At 40.9% G+C, this 19,029-nt stretch overlaps 1 protein-coding gene across 6 annotated transcripts in view; it reads left to right on the forward strand.

Moving 5' to 3' along the window:
• The window catches only part of opcml (opioid binding protein/cell adhesion molecule-like), a 1,812,735-nt gene that overhangs the window by 1,668,363 nt on the left and 125,343 nt on the right, over positions 1–19,029 (forward strand). The gene's annotated exons all lie outside the window — the stretch shown is intronic.

A 19,029-nucleotide genomic window follows, 5' to 3' on the forward strand; every position in this document is an offset into this window, starting at 1 on the left:
GATTATTACATGTTGCTCATTTTCTCATCTCGAGTGTGTTGCTCTATATATGCATTAAGTGCTGTACCACAAAGGGAAAGGGAACTTCTTCACTATTGATACAAAATAAAATGATGAGAGTGCCCTGCCTACCTTCACTGGTGCTGCAACACAGTTTTATCTTCTGAGATGTGAGACCTGAATATCATCAAACCTTCCCCCACCCACTGCTCCCCTTCTATGGAATGGTCAAAGAGTGTTTCTTTGTAATGAATGTTGATATTTCTTGATGTCTTCATATATCCCACTATGTTCCTTGGTGTTGTACATCGCTAGCCTTCCCTCTTTCTTCTTGATAACACCTCTTGTAAAACTCTTCTAATTTGTCCCTCATAAGTTGAATTATGGGCCAAGTAATATTTGCATCTATCTGCATGAAATTAGCTCTGGACACCCACACTTTCGGAGTGAGGGATGATTACAATGGTCTTTGCCCAATACTGAAGTTTGATACTTGGTGAGTGAGGTGATCTCACTCAACACAGTCCAGATCTTGAGTTGACCTTAAGTTCAAGCTAGAAGTATAAGCCAAATCAATATGTATTGACTCTGAATACATATGTGTTAGTGGAACCAGATTCTGGTATGTATGAACACCCTATGGCAGCTCAGTGGTGCTGCAAGTAGTGCTGTCGACTCTCAGCTCCAGAAATGTGGGTTTGATTCTGACCTCAGGTACTATCTATGTGGAGTTGCATCTTCTCCCTGTGACTGGGTGGGTTTCCCCCAGATATTCCAGTTTCCTCCCAAGATGTGCTGGTTGTTGGATTAATTGCCTACTGTAAATTACCTCAAGTGTAAGTGGCAGGTGGGAGTGTCAGAGGGTGTTAATGGTCACATGTGAGAGAAAAGGTTACAGGAAAATAAGTATGGAGAAAGAAGTGCTCTGAGAGCCTGCAGAGACTCATTGGGTCAATGATCCCCTTCTGTGTTGTAAGAAAATACGTGGAAGTTGCAAATGAAGACCATCAACTTCTACGTAAAGGTGAAACAGAAGTGCCACCGCACTGACTGGGTAATCTTCTTTTAATGTCTATGCAATGGTTCTCTACTGAAGTATCGTCTTTGATTGTTTATGCAGTGGTTCTCTACTGAAGTACAAGTTGTACAACATCCCAATTGCATAAAATATTCAAAGGGAATTACAAAACTATTGAAATCTTCAATTATGTTGATGCAGTTAAAGTCTTTTAGTCACACTGGAGAATATATTTATGTATTAATTTCATTTCTGAATATTTTCATTCATTAAAAACACATTTATATCTATAAATCTCACATACAATATATTCAGAGTTATATTGTTCTTTATTGGTCTCTTCAGCAGAGAAAGCTAATGCTATGATGCTCTTGGTTTTGCAGTCAGTGGTTTATGAACAATGCTTGTCATTCCTTCCACTGGGGTTTTGTGAACCAACTTCATGTCATCAGGTATTGGCAAGGGATTTGAAATCTCTGTGAAACAATGCATTTCTTAAAGCAATCTTTTTGAAGGTTTCTTATTCAGGTGCTCATGCCTAGAAATGTGCTAGTAGTGCTGATTGTGCAATAAGATAATGCCACTGATGTTAAACAGAACTGAATTTTAGAAGCGGAGCACACTGCACAGCTGCTACTTATGACTTTCGTGTAACCGACCTGGGACAACATTCAAGCAGATTCTAAGCCAAGAAATGCACGTTGAAATATATTCAATTCAATGTAAAATCAGGCGCAGAAACTGAAGTATAGTGAAGGAAAGGAAAATGGGAATGAGGGCGACAGATGTGACAGTGATTTTTGTTTTAATCTCCATCACCTGTATGTTTTTATCATTTCATCTTTTTAAGGGAAAGACTTTCTGAAGAACATTGATAGGATAGACACAAAAGATTCTTCAGATGCTGGAATCTGAAGCAACACACACAAAATGCTGGAGGAACTCATCAGGTCAGGCAGCATCTATGGAGGGAAATGAACAGTCGATGTTTCGGGTTGATTCATCATAGATACTGAGCACTTTTTTTTCCCCTAGCAAGAGGTGTCTATAGTCAGTCAGCATAACTTTGGGGTAAAAGGTAAGGGATTTAGAGGGGATTTGAGGAAGAATATTTTGACCCAGAGGGTGGTTGAAATCTAGAATGCACTGCCTGAAGGAGTGATGAAGCTAGATACTCTCTCAACATTTAAGAATTATTTAGATGAGCATTTGAAATGCCACAATGGAAATATCCAGGCTGAGTGCTGGAAGATGGGATTGGTTTGAGTAGGTACTTAATACCCAGCATTGACACAGTGAGTTAAAGGACTTGCTTCTGTACTGTATCACTCTATGCCTTTCTTTGGTAAATAGCAATGTCCCAAGCATGATTTTCTCTGATCATATGTGCATAGTGTTCCAAATATGGGGGCAAATTTAGTTGAACTCTGTTAACAAGTAGTCTGACTAGATTGGATGCAACACTGGAATTGCACACTGACCAAGGTTTCCCTTGATTGAGTCGGTGGAAGGTAACACTGAGTAAAACATAAAACTGGTTTCATCCAATTTCATGGGATTTTCACATAGTGAGATAGATTAGAATTACTCTCAATGCCCTCTGATTCATGGTGCAGTGGGAGGATTTCCTCTCAGCTCCACCTGAAACAAGTTCACATTTCAATCGCTTTTGTTATGTGGCTGGAAAGAAGAATTAGAGGAAATCTTTGGGCATTTTTATTGGAAGGCAGAGTGAAGTAGATAACCAAGTCAATCAGCTGAATAAATTGCTCTGAAAATACACTTGAACTACAAGACTTCAAAAGGAATGCCTCAGGAGATCTCCTGGGACAGTTTCTGTTGGGCCTTCCGACGAAACCATCATCACACAATTAAATCTTTGTATTAAGAGGTTAAGTATTATAGCCAGTGGAAACTGCCTTCGTCCTCTGCCTTCACTGTTTTCTTTCAGCTATGTGTGGATTCTTATCAATTGTGTCTTTGGAGGGTGTTCAAAACCATATGCAGGTAGTCTTTGCTTAATGTTGTTACATTTGTTGTTATTTTGTTATTATTTTGTTAACTACTAGTGACTCGAGGCTCACTCACCACTGCCTCAACTCATTATTATGTTGCTGTTCACCTCATGAGTTGTTTGTGGGTGATAGTGCTCAGTTGCTCAGTCATTGTTCTGAGCTCTGAGCTCTGAGCTCTTCGCAGTGCAGCAAACTAGAGCTGACTTACAAAACTGTCCCAGACTTACCCTCTAATCTTCACCCCACTGTTCTCTGACTCTCAGATATCAGTGCCCTCCAGGCAGCCACTTACCCGTCTCCTAAGCTTAGACAATGGATCTGGTTGGCAACATTTCATTTATTAGGCAAGGACTACCTGTGCATTTTTTCCATACAGATGCCTTCTGCATTTGTGAATAAAATGTCAGGCTTCTACAATGGAGGTCAGTTGCCTCTGATTTCTATGCCTTCAGGTAGAGCCTGATATCAGTGGGGCTAGGTATAGTGAGGGCAAAGACTGAAAGGACACATCAAGCAGTCATTCCAGGATATATTTAGATTTCCACTCCACCCCTGCATCCCAGTGAGTGATGTTGTTGGAGCAGCATTAGTTCCCAGGCAGGATGCTACAGGTTTACTTGAGGAAGCGAGAGGATTGTCATCAACGACATATTCCCTCTGACTTCTCTGTCCTTTTCAAACTTACATTTGGTGTCCCTGCTACGTGATACCATGCAAACTTTGACTGCAACAAAAAGAGAAAGTGTAGGAAACACTCAGCAGAATCGATGGAAAGAGAAACAGACTATGTTTCAGGTTGAACACCTGCCATTAGAACGGGGAAAGAGAGAAAACAAGTTTGTTTTAAACTGCAGAGTGGATGATGGAGGGAGGGATGAAAGGATGAGGGAGGGGCGGATAGGACAGAGTTAATATCTCTGATAGGGTGAGGTCAGGGTTGTGCAGGTGATCCGGCTGTTTACAGCTCTGGTTAACAGCTTATTGAACACAGGTAGAGAGAAAACAAACAAAATGACGCCTTAGTTATTGATGAATCTTGAAACAAAATGACAATGTCGGAAATGGCATGCAGTTCAGGTAGTGTCTATGGAAAGAAAAACATTAAGTTAATATTACTGCTGTATAATTGAACAACATAACTGGCCGGTTCTGATAAAAGCAGAAAAATTGAGTTACCTGAAATAGTTGAATTCGATATTGAGTCACACAGGCTGCAACATTCAATGTACTGTCCCTCAAGCATATGATATGCCTTGCTGGAATGTGCAGATAGTTAGGTGGATAGTTAGATGAGCCACAGACAGATAGTTAGAGTGGTATTGGTATGGGAGGATTAAAGTGAGTCACTGCTTCATGTCAAATGACTTTTTGAGATCTGGATGGTGGGAAGGAATGTGGTAAAAGAGCAGATCTTGCTTGCGAAAGGGCCTTGAGAAGGCAAGTTGTTGGTAGAGATGGAAAAGTGGACCAAGGAGCCACAAAGCCAAGATGCCTTCCCTTTGCTTTAAGAATGGCTTCCATTCTACCATAGCTGACAGAGCCCTTGACCACAACTCATGTATTTCCTACACCTGTGCTCTCAACCCGTCTCCTGTCCAAGGATAGAGTTACTCTGGCCTTTGCCTTCTGCCATACCAGCCTTCACATTCATTTCGCATCACCTTCAACGAGATAGCACCACCAACATATCTTCCCCCCCCTTTCAGAATACTGAAGTGACGATTCCCTTTGCAACTCTCTGATTTGCTCTTCCATCTTCACTAACTGTTCTGTAATTCACATGCACTTCTCCTAATCTAGTGGATTGCATTTTACGTTCATGATACGTCCTCCTCTACCTTGAAGAAACCAAATGCAGATTGGTTGACTGTTTTTCATGGCACCTTCATTCAGTCCAGAGGGTCGAGCCTAAATTTCCTGTTGTTTGTCATTTCAATTTTCCATCTCACTCCTTTGTTCTTTTTCTCTCTCTAACGGCCTCCTTAATCTGTTAACCAGGCAGAACCGTAAGCAACAGGATCACCTGGGAAACGTGACCTCTCCCTTTCAGAGATATTCCCTTTGTCTTTTCCAACACTCCCTCATCCTCTCTGGAACTTGAAATTAATTTGTTTTCTCTATTTTCTTGTTCTGATGAAAGGTCTTCAACCTGCAATGTTAACCCCATTTCTCTCTCCACAGATGCTGCCTGACCTGCTGAGTGTTCCCAGCATTTTCTGTTTTTATTTCAGATTTACAGCATCTGCACTTTCTTTTGATTTTCAATCTTTGGATGCAGTTGACCTCGCTTCAAATCTCTGATAAACACAAAGCAAGGTCTTACACATGAATGCCTGTTATTAATAAAGTTAAGGTAGTTGGTATTTGAAAAGTAGTTAGTTTAATTGTGAAGTCTAAATCACTGTGGCACTTCAATACTCAGTGTTTTATGATCAAATTAATCTGTAAGAAAATAATATTGGGCATTAAGGGAAAGGATTTACGTTGTAAATGTGCTCTCACTCCAGGGAAGTTAACAATTTGCTGTTCCACACATTTTTGTTTACAAATCTAATGCATAAGTTTATGAGCCCATAAAATCAGAGTAATAGATGTAGAACTGCATGCGCTAAGGCTGATTAAAGTTTTGTCTCCTATAGGTTCTTAGCTCTGCTCCTGATATTATTTAGCTAGCAGGTGATGGCAGAGCTATATCTCTTTGCCTTCACTTCATTTATTATCTAGGCAGTGTGAGTTATCATCCTAATCAATGGGTATGAACCTTGGCTGTTAGCCACTGCTGACTTTGCAGATCTTTATTGTGTAAAATATCCCTCATAACTCACTCTAAGCTCCTCACACAGAGCCTTTGCCAGCTACAGGACAGCTCAAATTAATCCTTCTACAAAAATGTGGTAATAGTTTGTCCCTCTTCTAATCCAATTCCCCAATGAGCCAATTCTTCCGAACACTGTCACAAGATGGAATGTGTTCGTGAGTGAGTATAAGCTCAAGAGAATTACTTGACTGCCCAAGAACTTGCTCACCGCCACTGGGTGTTTCAGTAAATGGAGAATTGGGTTATTAGCATATTAATAACAGATGAGCCCTTTGGTTAGTAACAATTATTTGGAATAGTAATCCAGTGTGTGACTTTATTTCCCCAAAATGAATATGCCAGCTCTGCTTTAAGGACTGAACTACAAATTGTGTTCTCTCAAAATTCTCCATTGTAGATTCATTGGATGTAGCTATGAAACAGACAGGTATTTTAGCTGATCATGGAAGATGCAGTACTTGAAGATACAACATTTGTTTTTGAAAAACTGGGGTTGGGGGGATGAGAAAATTAGAAAAAAGCATCAGTGAATCTGCAGAATACGTTGACTACAGGAATTTCAGTCTTGCTTCCTTTTGACCAGGATTGGCTGCCTGTACTAAGTCATTCCCACTTGGAACAGTCATGAGGATCAACTAATAACTGAACTGATGTTCATTCCCATGATGTCAACTTGCACTTAAGTTTTTTTTACCAATTGAGTATGATGAGGCCCTGAGCAGGGTGGCATTGTCTTGTGAGGGCGGTCATGTACAGAACAAGCCCTGTCCAAGAAACAGTTAGGGAAGAAGTTACCCAGGGAAGTCACAACCTGCTCTTCTGGTTGTGACTTCAGCCAGCCAAAGCTGTCAAGGCTTTCGAATGCTTCCAAATTGCCTTGATGTTCAACGATTCAAAGCTAGTAAAAATCAATTTAAATGATTGAAAACAAAATAAATCACTTAAAACATTGAAGCAATTGAACAGTAAAACTAAATCTAATCAGAAAATGTAAATTAGTTTGTGTTGCCCTTCCATGCAGTCATACCCCCATACAAATTAATGGATTTCTCCTTGTGGCATGTCTAACCTGGTCCAGGTACTGTAGGAAGATTTCCATAGTTGGGAAATTGGGACACGTTCATGTTTTGCCACTGGTCTAGAAAGGGACTACAACACTGGAGAGCAAACTGGGATCTTGCTAACATAGCTTGGCCAGCAAGCTCAGGACCTCTGCTTGTAAGTGGAATTCTCAATCAACTTGACCTTACCTGGGATAAATGTGAGCAGTTCAGCACATAATTGTTGGCACTTTACAGCAAGTTCTGGTCCAAATATTAAAGTCCAATTGAAGCCAACCCACCTTACCAATTATTTTGAAAATAAATAAGTCAATGGTTTTCACTGTTCATTAAATTGATAATTTAATTTTCTCTGGAGCGACGGAGACTGAGGGGTGATCTGTTGGAAGTGTATAAAATTATGAGGGGCATAGATAGGGTGGACAAGCAATATCTTTATCCCATTGTTGACCAATCATTTAAGAGGGCATGCATTTAAGGTGAGAAGAGGTAGGTTCAGAAGAGATGTGAGGGGTAAGTTTTTTTACTCAGTAGTGGATGCCTGGATTGTGTTGTCTGATAGGGTGGTGGAGGCAAATTCATTTGGGGCTTTTAAGAGGGGCTTAGATGGGCACATGAATGAGAGGAAAATGGAGGGATATGGGCATTCTGTAGGTAGGAGAGATTAGCTATGTTGGCACAACATTGTGGGCCGAAGGGCCTGTTCTGGGCTGTACTGTTTATCTATATGTCATTAATTACGATTCATTAATGAAATATAGATTCAAGATCAATAAAAATATTGGAAGGGTTGATCAGGAACTTGGCCCCAAAACAAGTTTGAGGCTTGGCACTTGAAAGCAAGTGGTCTATGGAGGTGGAGGTTTGAGGACCAATGGAATGCACACAAGCCAGAGTGGCAGATGTGGAGAATTTGTTTAAGAGGATACATGGTTGTGGGAGGATATTGGGACAAAAAGGGAAAATGCCAATAAGTGACTTAATAACCTTTTAACATTCTTTAAGTTGGAGAATTTGTAGCATTGGGAGCCAAGTGCAGGAAAGAGGGATGGGACCAAAGTTTAGATGATAACCAATGGAAAAATTGTATCTGGAGTTGTCAAGAGGATAGATGTGGTTTTCAAAGCAATTGACTGGGTAGGTAGTCTTGCAGTGTTCTTCGTGATGTGGACTCAGAAATTCAGTTTTCAATGGACGATGAAGTCAGATGGAGCCTGATGCAATAATTACAGAAGAAAGTGGAGTTTATGACAGGATTTATGCTTCAAAGTTCACTGTTTAACTGGATGAAATTATGGGTTGTCCATCATAGGTGCTATCTGATAACATGGATAATTAATGGATTGAGAAAGGAAAGAGAAAGATGGTGCTTAGAATTATTAGTGTACATGAGGAAGTTAACAGGTATCTATGGGTGGTATCCATGAGCGGTAATTTAGATGTGGGGGGATAAAAGGGTCCAAGAAATGTGAAGGCCTCCGAATAGAATGGGGCATGTACTCTGCCCTTGGTTTAATTGGTGAAAATGAGAGAAAGTGTGGGTAGTGTCACTTTGGAAAACAGGGATTAGGCAATGGTCTGTCTTGTCAAAAGACAAATGAAAATGGTAAGAGGATGAAGGTGAGGAGGTCATACTGCATGGTTGCAGTCACTGCAAAAGGTGGGAATCTAATTGCACACAAAGAGTTGCATTAAGGTTTAACACCAATTTGGGTATCAACAATAGTTCAAATAATGTGAAGAAGGAGGAGAGATTGTAAATGGAGTATGTGTTGTAAGGGTAAAGTGGTGTTAGTTTTGCTGAGATTAGTAACAATCATTTTGAAATGAAGGTTGAGTGATACCTGAGGAATGAGAACCAAAACTACGCTAGGTCAGATAAAAATTGGGTGGTTGGCAGGTCAGGGAGCCCGAGAAAGATTGCACGAAGAAAATTATCCCAAAGATAGACAAGAAACTGAAAAATGCTGTCACCCATGATGTGGAGCTCAGGGGAAGCTCAGGGGAAGCTTAATGCAGGGGTCAGCAGTTGTAACAACAAAGAAGCATTTAAAAAAATTCATGAGCTCTTCACTCTTGCTGGTAGAGAGGTCAATAGAGAGATGTGTAAAGAGGTCATTTGTAATACGGAAGGAGAAACCTAAATTAACATTGTCATCATCCATCATATTTGCAATGTGCAGAATGTCCATCATTAACAAGGTATAGCTACAAATCTTGTGGGGAGAAAAAAACTATTCAAAAAGCATTTACCCTAAATTCCCAGTGAATTACTGTAAACCACCTCTTCACAATGTCAGGCAACCATTAGTCCACGGGAGCTGATGTGGTTTAGTTATTCGCAACAGAGATGCTATTCCCTTCCAATTTCACTCTTCACTATATTATGCCAAGTATCTATGAGGCAGTAAAAAAAAAGGATCAAGTGCTTTGAATTGTAAGGGAGTTGCAAAGTGAGGTGTTATTTATTTTGCCAGTGACACATGAATGTATGCATGTTTGTTTCTGAATGTACAATCGATCACTTCACAGTCTCAGGGTACTAGTTGCATATGTCATTGGGTGGTTTCAAAGAACACTGCTGCTGAGAAGGTGACAACATAATTGTCAAAATCTTTATTTCACTCTGTGAAGGATGAGTGGTTGCAGCCCAATATCTTGACAACAAGGATAATCATCACAAACACGAGTCCTAATGGAGAAGGCTGTACAGGAGGTTTTCACACACTGAAAATTAGAGATAAATCTGAGGTGGTGGAAACCAGAAACCATTGTCGAAGTTGCTGTTCGTTTTTTGAACAGTCTGATCACCCTGTTGGCAACCAAGAAGCCCATTGAAATGAATATAAAGTGCCAGAACAAACTCTGATACAGGAAAATCTTTGTCTGACTAAATTTTCATCTCTTAATACTTAAGGAGCAAAAAGGTCACGCTTTCAATAGGATGGAATATTCTAAATTCATTTATTCACTCTTTTTTTCATATTGTCCACTATTCCTACCCTGTCTCTTACAAATAAATTCATTTGCTTGATGATATTCAATGGAAAAGATGATTTAATGAATAGAAGAGTGAAATATCGAGGTTTCGAAGCACTCTCAGTTTACCAAGTACAATTTGAAATGGATTATCTTAGAATAGTTGTACAATAATCTAGCAATCAACTAGAGTCAACATTGATTAAGATGAAGAAGGTCCAGTTGGACCAATCACATGAATTTATGTGAGGAAGTGATTTACGAAAAGCTTACAGTTTGGTACACCTAGACTGCTGAAAGATGTTTAACAACATTCCACCCAAGAAGTCATGTGTTAAACTTAAAATTGAGGAGTTTAAGGATGACTCATGATAAGCAAAAAGGCTCAAGATAGGAAGAAAATTGTTGAAGGAGCTGTGCAGCTTTGGGGAGAGTATTGAATGATGGGTTCCAACGGTTGGTTTTGGAAGACTGTAGGTTGCATTCTACATATAGGATTGACTTCAAGAACTCAAGGGAAATCAATCTCTTTCAATGATGATGTCAAGCTGGGAGAGTGAATCAAAGACCATATCTGAGAAAACACAGAATGAGTTCTGACGCATGCATAAATACATGACTTCATTTAATAATGGCATTACAGTCAAACGTAGATTGTCTCATTATCTATCTGTCATAATTTGACTGCAACCTAACAAATTAACACAAGTAATTACATTTTCTAATATTTATTTATTTCTTGTATATAGTATTCATTCCTGGTGTAATTGTGTGAGTCAATTATATTTTGCCTGGGTAAAAATAGCTCAAAGAGCTATTCTTCACAGGACCCAGACAGTGAATATCTCCCAGACTGATTGCTCATTTAGCTCCCAACGTTTCACAAATTGGGTAGCTGGTTGATTTGTTCCCCAACTTACTCTGTCACAGGGAAGATTGAAAGCAGTCACAGTACTCCCCAGTTTAAGAACAACCAAAGTTGCATTGAAGCTGGACTTCCTGACCCGAGTGGCCAGTTAGCATTGTGATTGGCCATACTGTTCCCTGATCTACAGAGTATGGGAAAAGTGAGCATTAGGTACAAGCCACTGCTGGAACAGGTGAATATTTGGATCTTGGAAGAAATTGCATTTGGATAAACTGACTTTCTAGATGAAAGAGACAACTAACCAATTTATCAGGAAAGCATCATATTGTTGTCAAACAGAAATTAAACACATTGGTTTCAATGTTAGTTTACTCAGCAGCTTTCAGCAATTTCCTTATAATGTCTTATGGTCTTCCTCATTTTACTCTATTTTTATATGCTGTCTGCATCTTTGAATGTTCAAAGAGATCAAACAGTTTTAACCGAACATTGTATAACAAACATGATAATATTAAATCCAAAAACTAATGAAACAATAAAACTCAATATTTAGAATTTCATCTATTTTCAGCCAAACTATATTTTCTGAAATGAGTTTCCTACTTTGTTGTATTATAGTACATTGGATTTGAGTCATCTAATTGGAGATTAAAGCACAGTTGATCTTCCATTGTCGAGTTAATCGACCAATAATTAAGTCAGGTAGGTCTGTGCAAATCCAGGGCACAGTTTATTCATTCTGACCCTTAAGGCCTGTTATCTGTAACAGGGAAATGACAAGAAACAAAGAAAACTGCAAGCCAGTAACCTAAAGCATGGAATAATCCAACCCAGGTGCAAATTAGAAAACCTTCATGAGCTCTAGGCTGAACAGTTATATAGGTCAACTTGATTACATTCAACCGGTGTTATTTTGCCACATTTGAAGATACTTAAGTGCTGCCAACCAGTGTTTAGGTAAATAGGATTTGTCTCAAACAAAGAAAAGCTGCATTCCATATTGGGTGATCTGAAACACTGTCTGGATTTCTCTCTACTTATTGAAAGACTTTCAAGTACGATGACGTTGGACCAGAAAATTAGTTTTCTTTTAATCTTTCTGTGCTGTTGCTCTGTTATCTTTCTTGGGCTATTCTCTTCATTAATCATCATGGTAGTTTTCCTCTTGCTTTATTTATAACTTTGGTTCTGTCCTTGAACTTCTTTTTCTCCTTTGATCTTTTCCATGTTCTCTTAGTTCAGTTCTGATAAGCAACTTTCATGATCTTTCCTCTCCTAACTTGATCTTTTCTGTGAAATTCTCATCCATTTATAGTCATCCTTGGTTCAGTCATTCTGGATTTTCAGTGACGGCATGACTCACCATTAAAGCACTAAAGACAAGGCTGAAGCATTCGCATGCATGTTCAACCTAAAGTGCCAAAGAGGTGATCCATCTGGGCTTCCTCCTGAGATGCCCACCATCACAGAAGCCAATCTGATTCACTCCACTCTGCTGGTTATAGTGAGGTCAATGGGATCAGACAGCATCCTGATTATAGGATCTGTGTTCCAGACCTAACCATGCCTCTGGTCAAACATCTTCAGTACATTTGCAATACTGGCTTCTCCCTGGCCACAGAGGAAACTGCCCCAATATGTCCTGTTTAAAAAGAGCAGGATAAATCCAATCCAGCCGATTACAACCTCATCAGTCTTCCCTCAACCAGAAAGCTGATGGAAGGGATTATGAACAGTGCTGTCAAGTGGTGTTTACTCACCAATAGTATGCTTACTGGTTCCCTGTGAAGTTTTACCAGGATCACTTAGCTCCAGATCTCATAACAACCTTGGTCCAGCCATGGACGAAAAAGCTGAAATCCAGAGATGAGAGTGACTGCCCTTGACATCAAAGTAGCTTCAAGGAGCCCTGGCAAATCTGAAGTCAGTGAGCATCAGGAGGATAACATAGCAATGCTTGGGTCATACCTTGCATAAAGGATGATGGTGGTGGTTGGAGATAAATCATCCCAGCCCCAGTACATCACTGCAGGAGTTCCTCGGGGCAGTGTCTTCAGCCCAACCAACATCAGTTGCTTCTTCAATGACCTTCCTTTCATTGGAAGATCAAATGTTTGATTCCATTTGGAACTCCTTAGCAAATGAAGCCATCATTGCCCACCTGCAGCAAGACCTGGACAACATTCAGGCATGGACTGATAAGTGGTAAGTAATGTGTACATTACAAAAAATCCTGGTAATGACCATCTCCAACAAGAGAGAGTCTAACCAACTATCCATGACCGTCAATAGCATTGCCATCACTGAGTCCCTCACTTTTAGCATCCTGTGTATCATCATTGACCTGAAATTCAACTGGATCAGCCACGTAAATATCATGGCTATGACAGTATGTTGGAGGCTGATATCTTGTGGTGAGTGATGCATGTCCTGGCACCCTGAAATCTTTCCACCATGGACAAAGCACAAGTTAGGAGTAAGATAGAATGCTTTCCACTTGCCTGGCTGAGTGTAACGCTGACACATTTCAAGAAGTTTGGCACAATCCAGGACAAAGCATCATGCTTCATTGGCACCCCATCCACTACCTTGAACATTTATTGCTCACCACTCGTATACAGTGGATGTAGTGTCTACCATCTGCAAAGTGCAGTGGAGTTTCAGCCCGGGCTGCTCTGACAGAACTTCCCAAATCTATCACCAAGAGGCTTCAGGCACATTAGAACACCATCACTTTCACATTCTCCTGCAAGTGGCACAGCATTAGACTTGGAAATATACGGCTGGCCCTTCGTTATCGCTGGATCTGAAGTGCTGGTGTCCTGGTTCTCCCTCGCCAACAGCACTGTTGGAGAATCTTCCCTGGCAGGAGTGTGGCAGTTCAAGCAGGCGGCTCGTGAGCAATTATGTTGCACAATAAAAAGTGGCCTTGCAAGTGATTCCACGAACCCCAAAAATGAAAGAATCCAAAACTTGCCAAATTCCTGCCCTTTTATTGTTAACGTCCTTTGGTTGAGACTTATGCTGGTACCTCGATCACAATTGAGAATCGTGTATCAATCCTGTGATTTGTTATGGAAGGTTCACAGCCTTGAATTGGACTTTGAAACCAGGTGTTTCAAAGTGAGGAGTCAGCCATTCAGGACAGAGATGAGAAGACTTTTCCTCACCCAGAGATGGTGAATGCTTGGAATTCTCTCCGCGAGAGGGCTGTAAGATTAGTATATTCGAGAAAAAGGTCAAAAGATATTTAGATATTAAGGGAAGCAGGGGATTTAGGGTGTTAACATTCCTCACCGTAAACAGACACTTCTGGATTAAGCACTCATAACAAATAAAGGGTTTGTTTAGAGTGCATTTACATGGTAAAAATCATATTGAGAATGATTCCCTCAAGGTGAATAGTAGTTGCTGTGATCTTTTCTCAGGAGACTTTTAGAAGCTTTGATTACCAGATAATGTCACTAATCCCTCTTTATTGCTAAAATGTAAGAATCTGACCAATGGGAGTGAACTCTCCTTGACACTTAAAGCACTAAGGCCATTTAATCAGCTTTTGCTTGTTGTTAATCCTATTTGCTGTCTAAGATATCGAAATAAGCAAGTGCTGTCAACTGGGAAGGAAAGGAATTAAAGAAGCACAGTTGCTTACAGCAAAGGAGGTTATCAATTGGCCGATTAGGTCAGCACACAATGTTTGTTCACCAGTGGGATACATCCACAGTCAGAAGTGAAAATTCAGAAACACAACTTCTGCTGCTCCAGTAGGAAAGAACATATGTACCAAATACCAAAAATCTGAAATACAGGCAGAAAATGCTGGAAATACTCAACAGGTCAGGCAGCACACATGGAGAGAGAAACAGAGCAACACTCATTGTTTGTCTTTCCACAAATGAACTTCAGAAAAAGGATAGGAGGAGGTTATTCAGTTCCTCATACCTGCTCTGCCATGCAATAATATTGTGACTGATCTTTTACCTCAACAGCAATGGGTGGCACAGTGGCACAGGTAGTATAGCTGGTACCACACAGCTCCAGCCACCATGATTCAATCCTGACCTCGGGTGTTGTCTGTGTGGAGTTTGCATGTTCCCCATGTGACTGTATGGAGTTCCTCTGGCTGCTCCAGTTCCTCCACCCCTGATATCTAAAATACTTGGTGGTTGGCCACTGCAAATTTGCAAATTGTCTCTAGTGTGTTGGTGAGTGATGGAATTTTGAGGGAGTTGATGGGGAGTGGGGATTAGTGTAAATGGGTACTTAATTGTCAGCACAGTATCGATGGGCCGAAGAGCTTGTCTCTGTTCTGCGTGACCCTGTGACTGATTCTTTGAGCACTTTCTTACCCTTGTTTCCCTTAATATCTGAAAGCCAATTGATTTCTCCCTTTGAATGTCCTTGGTGACTGACCCTCCAAACCCTGTTGGGCAGAGATTTCAACAACTTCCTTCAGATGAAGAAATTTCTTAGCATTGTCCTGAATGTCCAACCCCTTCTCAGATCCATGATCCTAGACACCACAACTAAGGGAAACATCATCCTTGCAATCCGCCATCTCAAGTCCATGAGAATTTTGCGTATTTCAATATGATGCCTCCTGACTTGCTAAATACGTCTAGCATTTTCTGTTTTATTAGAACAAAGGAAAATTTCTGATATGAATTGTGCACAGGGATGGGAGATTGAGGATGTGGAATTCATGTATTCTAAGGATATTACAGGTTGCCCCAAGTTACAAACATCTGACGTGGTCACCCCTACATATGAGTGAGCTCCCATAATGTTATTAAATTCAAAATTCTGACGTATAGCATATGTTCATTCCTATGAATGGCAGAACTAGTTCTCTCCCCCTCTTGCGCGCTCTCTCTCATGCGCTCTCTCTCGCACTCTCCCGCGCTCTCGCTCTCTCTCTCGCTCTCTCTGTCTCCACTTATACTAATCGTTCTTCCTTATCAACCTTATCTGCGTTTGATCCCATTCATTACAATACTGTGGAGGTACGCTAACTGTCTTGAGTGATTTTTGTGTTGTTTTTCAGACTTACAAAGTCAACTTATGGACATCTGTAAAAACAGAACCCATTCATTACCCAGGACAGCCTGTATTTACAGATTAGTTGCATTGCCTTTCTTATGCAGGTTTGCATTGTACCTGTGCTGAAATCATAATGAAAAGGAGTCTGAATTGAAACACAGGGCCTACCCCAACACAGGAGCAAAGCTGTGTCATTTCAGGGAGACTGAAGGCTGAAGAAAGGCCACAAAATACAGTTCTGCAGCATATTTTTGTTGGTAGCTACAGATGTTTCATTAGTTTCAAAACGAACTCTGAAATACTCTCACTTTTATATCATGTAAGTGTCATATTGGTGAAACCATTGTAGTATGCGTAACTGATGCTTGCCAGAGTCTGCAGAGCAGAAAGGTTGTGAGGTCAATCAGTGAAAAAAAGCTGATTTGATGGCATCTATTTTGCTGTTATCGTGTTTGGTAATGCAGTGCTCCAGCTGGTGTTCTTTCTTGTGTGGCAGACGCTGAAGGATTTTCACCTCTACTAAGTCTGTGAACCAATTTCTTCCAGATGTGGCTTCATTATGGGTATTACCCATGAGGGAGTTTGCACTAAGAGAAGCATGTTGCTGGAAAGTTACAGGGGCAGAGAAGGGTTTGGGGTGGTTTGCATTTAGCAGGGAAAAAAGAATTCTCAGCATGAAGCCATATTTGTATTAAGAAGCTCCTGAAAAGGTACATGCAGGGGCAGGGTATAGAGGGATATGGGCTGAATGCAGGAAATTGGGACTAGGTGGGTGGGCACCATGATCGGCGTGGATTCGTTGGATCAGGTTGGAGACTCCCAAGGCAGAATATGAGGTGTTGTTCCTCCTACCTGCATCTGGCCTCAACTTGGCAGTAGAGGAGGCTGTGGATAGACATGTCAGTATGGGAGTGGGATGTGGAATTGAAGTGGGTGGCCACCGGGAGATCCTTGCTTTTACAGCAAACGGAGCAAAGGTGCTCAACGAAGCGGTCGCCCAATCTGCGTCGGGTCTCACTGACGGGGAGGAGACCGCACTGGGAAGTGTGGATGTGATAAATGACACCCTCAGATTCACAGGTGAAGTGCTGCCTCACCTGGAAGGACTGCCTGAATGGTGGTGAGGGACGAGGTGTAGGGACAGGTGTAGCACTTAGTACAGTTGCAGGGATAAGTGCAGGGATGGACATCAATGGGGAGGGATGAGTGGACAAGGGAGTCACAGAGAGAGCGGTCCCTGCAGAAAGCAGAGAGAAGGGGGGGAGGGGCAACAAAATGAAGTTTGTGTATGTCTCAGCCCGATGGTCTCCATTGATATAGCCTTCCACCAGTTAACTATTTATTGTCTGTTCTCCATTTCATATGGATTAATATTTTCCAGCTACTTTTCTCCTGATCCCCCAAACGAAATCACAGCACATCAGAGTTTAATGCTGTAATTATGGGGTTGATTCTCTGATGAATCAGTTGTCAGAGAGGTTGCCAGCTGATGTCCACAGACAACTAAGGTGCCTTGTTCAATCCAGCATGTCCATGCTGAGCTGCCGGTTTGGCTGGAACACTCAATGGGTTGCTGTAATTAGTTTAGAAGAGGGAAAATTGGTCTTGGTTTTGCTCCTCCCACTATTTCTGGAAGTTAATGAGCATGGATGTCAGTCGGGCAGATTCACGGGATGCTGTGACACATCCTATCATCATGGAGCCAGCCAGTATTGACTGTCTATTAACTCAATTACAGGTGGCACCTTGAGCATCAGGAAGTTTGGAAAGTTTCACTCCACCGTAAGTGCATTTTCAGTTGTGTAACATCAGACTAAACAACACCGGGTGATCGAATTTCTCAGTCAACATTCATCAACCCTAGATTAACGATAGCACTGTGCTTGTTGGTGAAGATATAAAATCAGCAGAAGGTTATGGTCCCCATCCAGATATTTGAAAATCTTGACAAATATTTTTGTGTGATGCAGAGGGCATGTTCCACTGTTGGTGATGCCCTGTGTTCAAAAGGGATGTTAAAATAAGGACATTTAGAACACAAGAACAGCCATTCATTAAGACTGGGTGATCCTTTGCTTCAGCACCATTACCTTGTGTGATCTCCACGTCCCTTTATTCCCTGAATCTCCAGAAATATGTTGATGTTCATTTTAAAAGAAGGTAATGCTTGCCTCTGCAACCCTCTGGGATCATAATTTCCAAAGATTAATCATGCACTGCTTGTAAAAGTTTCTCCTTATCTCAGTGTGAGTCTATGATCCCTGGTTCCAGACTTTCCACTCAGGGAAAGCATCATCCCTGAATTCACCTAATAAGAATTTTATAAGTTTCAATGATGTCAATTCAAGTTCTTCTAAAATTGAGAGAAGACAGTCTGCTCAATTTCTCCTCATGTGGCAAACAGACTTCACTGGAACCAGTCAAGAGAACCTTCCCTGAACTCCCTTAGTGGCAAGTGTATCCTTCCTTTTAGGGAAGGAGACCAAAACTGTACATCATACTCCAAGTGTGGTCTCGTCAGAACCCTACATAATTGCAGTTAGTCCCTTTACTCATGTACTCAAATCCTCTTGCAGTCCTCTTGCAATGCACTGCCGGGGTGGTGTCGGAGGCAAATACAATAGAGGTGTTTAAGAGGCTCTTAGATCGGCACATGAATGTGTAGAGAATGGAGGGATATTGACATGTAGAGAGAAGGGACTAATTTAGTGGGCTTTTAATTACTAGTTTAATTAGTTTGGCACAACATTGTGGGCCGAAGGGCCTGTTCCTGTCTGTACTGTTCTATGTTAAAGCCAACATACTATTTGTTCTTGTAACTGCTAACTGTACTTAGGTTTCAGTGACTTGTATGTAAGGACACACAGGTCTTTTTCAACATCGCTCATGAGTTAAAATACACTCTGTTTTTCTGTTTTATGCACCAAAGTGGATGACATCACAATTTTCCACATTATATTCCACATGCCATGTACTTGCTCACTCACTTGGCTTGTCCATATTTTCTTAAAGCCTCTTTATGTGCTCCTCACTACCCACAATCCCACCTACAGCAAACTTGGAAATCTGACGTTTAGTCCCTTCAGCCAATTCATTGTGAATATGGGACCAAGCACTGTTTCCTGCAGTATGTCACTAGTTGTTCATTTATTCCCACTTTTTCGTTTCAATCTATTCACCAATTCTCAATCCATACCATTACATTGCCCTTAGTGCCATGTTTCTAGCCT

Source organism: Pristis pectinata, chromosome 27 (genome assembly GCF_009764475.1).
Source record: "Pristis pectinata isolate sPriPec2 chromosome 27, sPriPec2.1.pri, whole genome shotgun sequence".
Lineage (NCBI taxonomy): Eukaryota > Metazoa > Chordata > Chondrichthyes > Rhinopristiformes > Pristidae > Pristis > Pristis pectinata.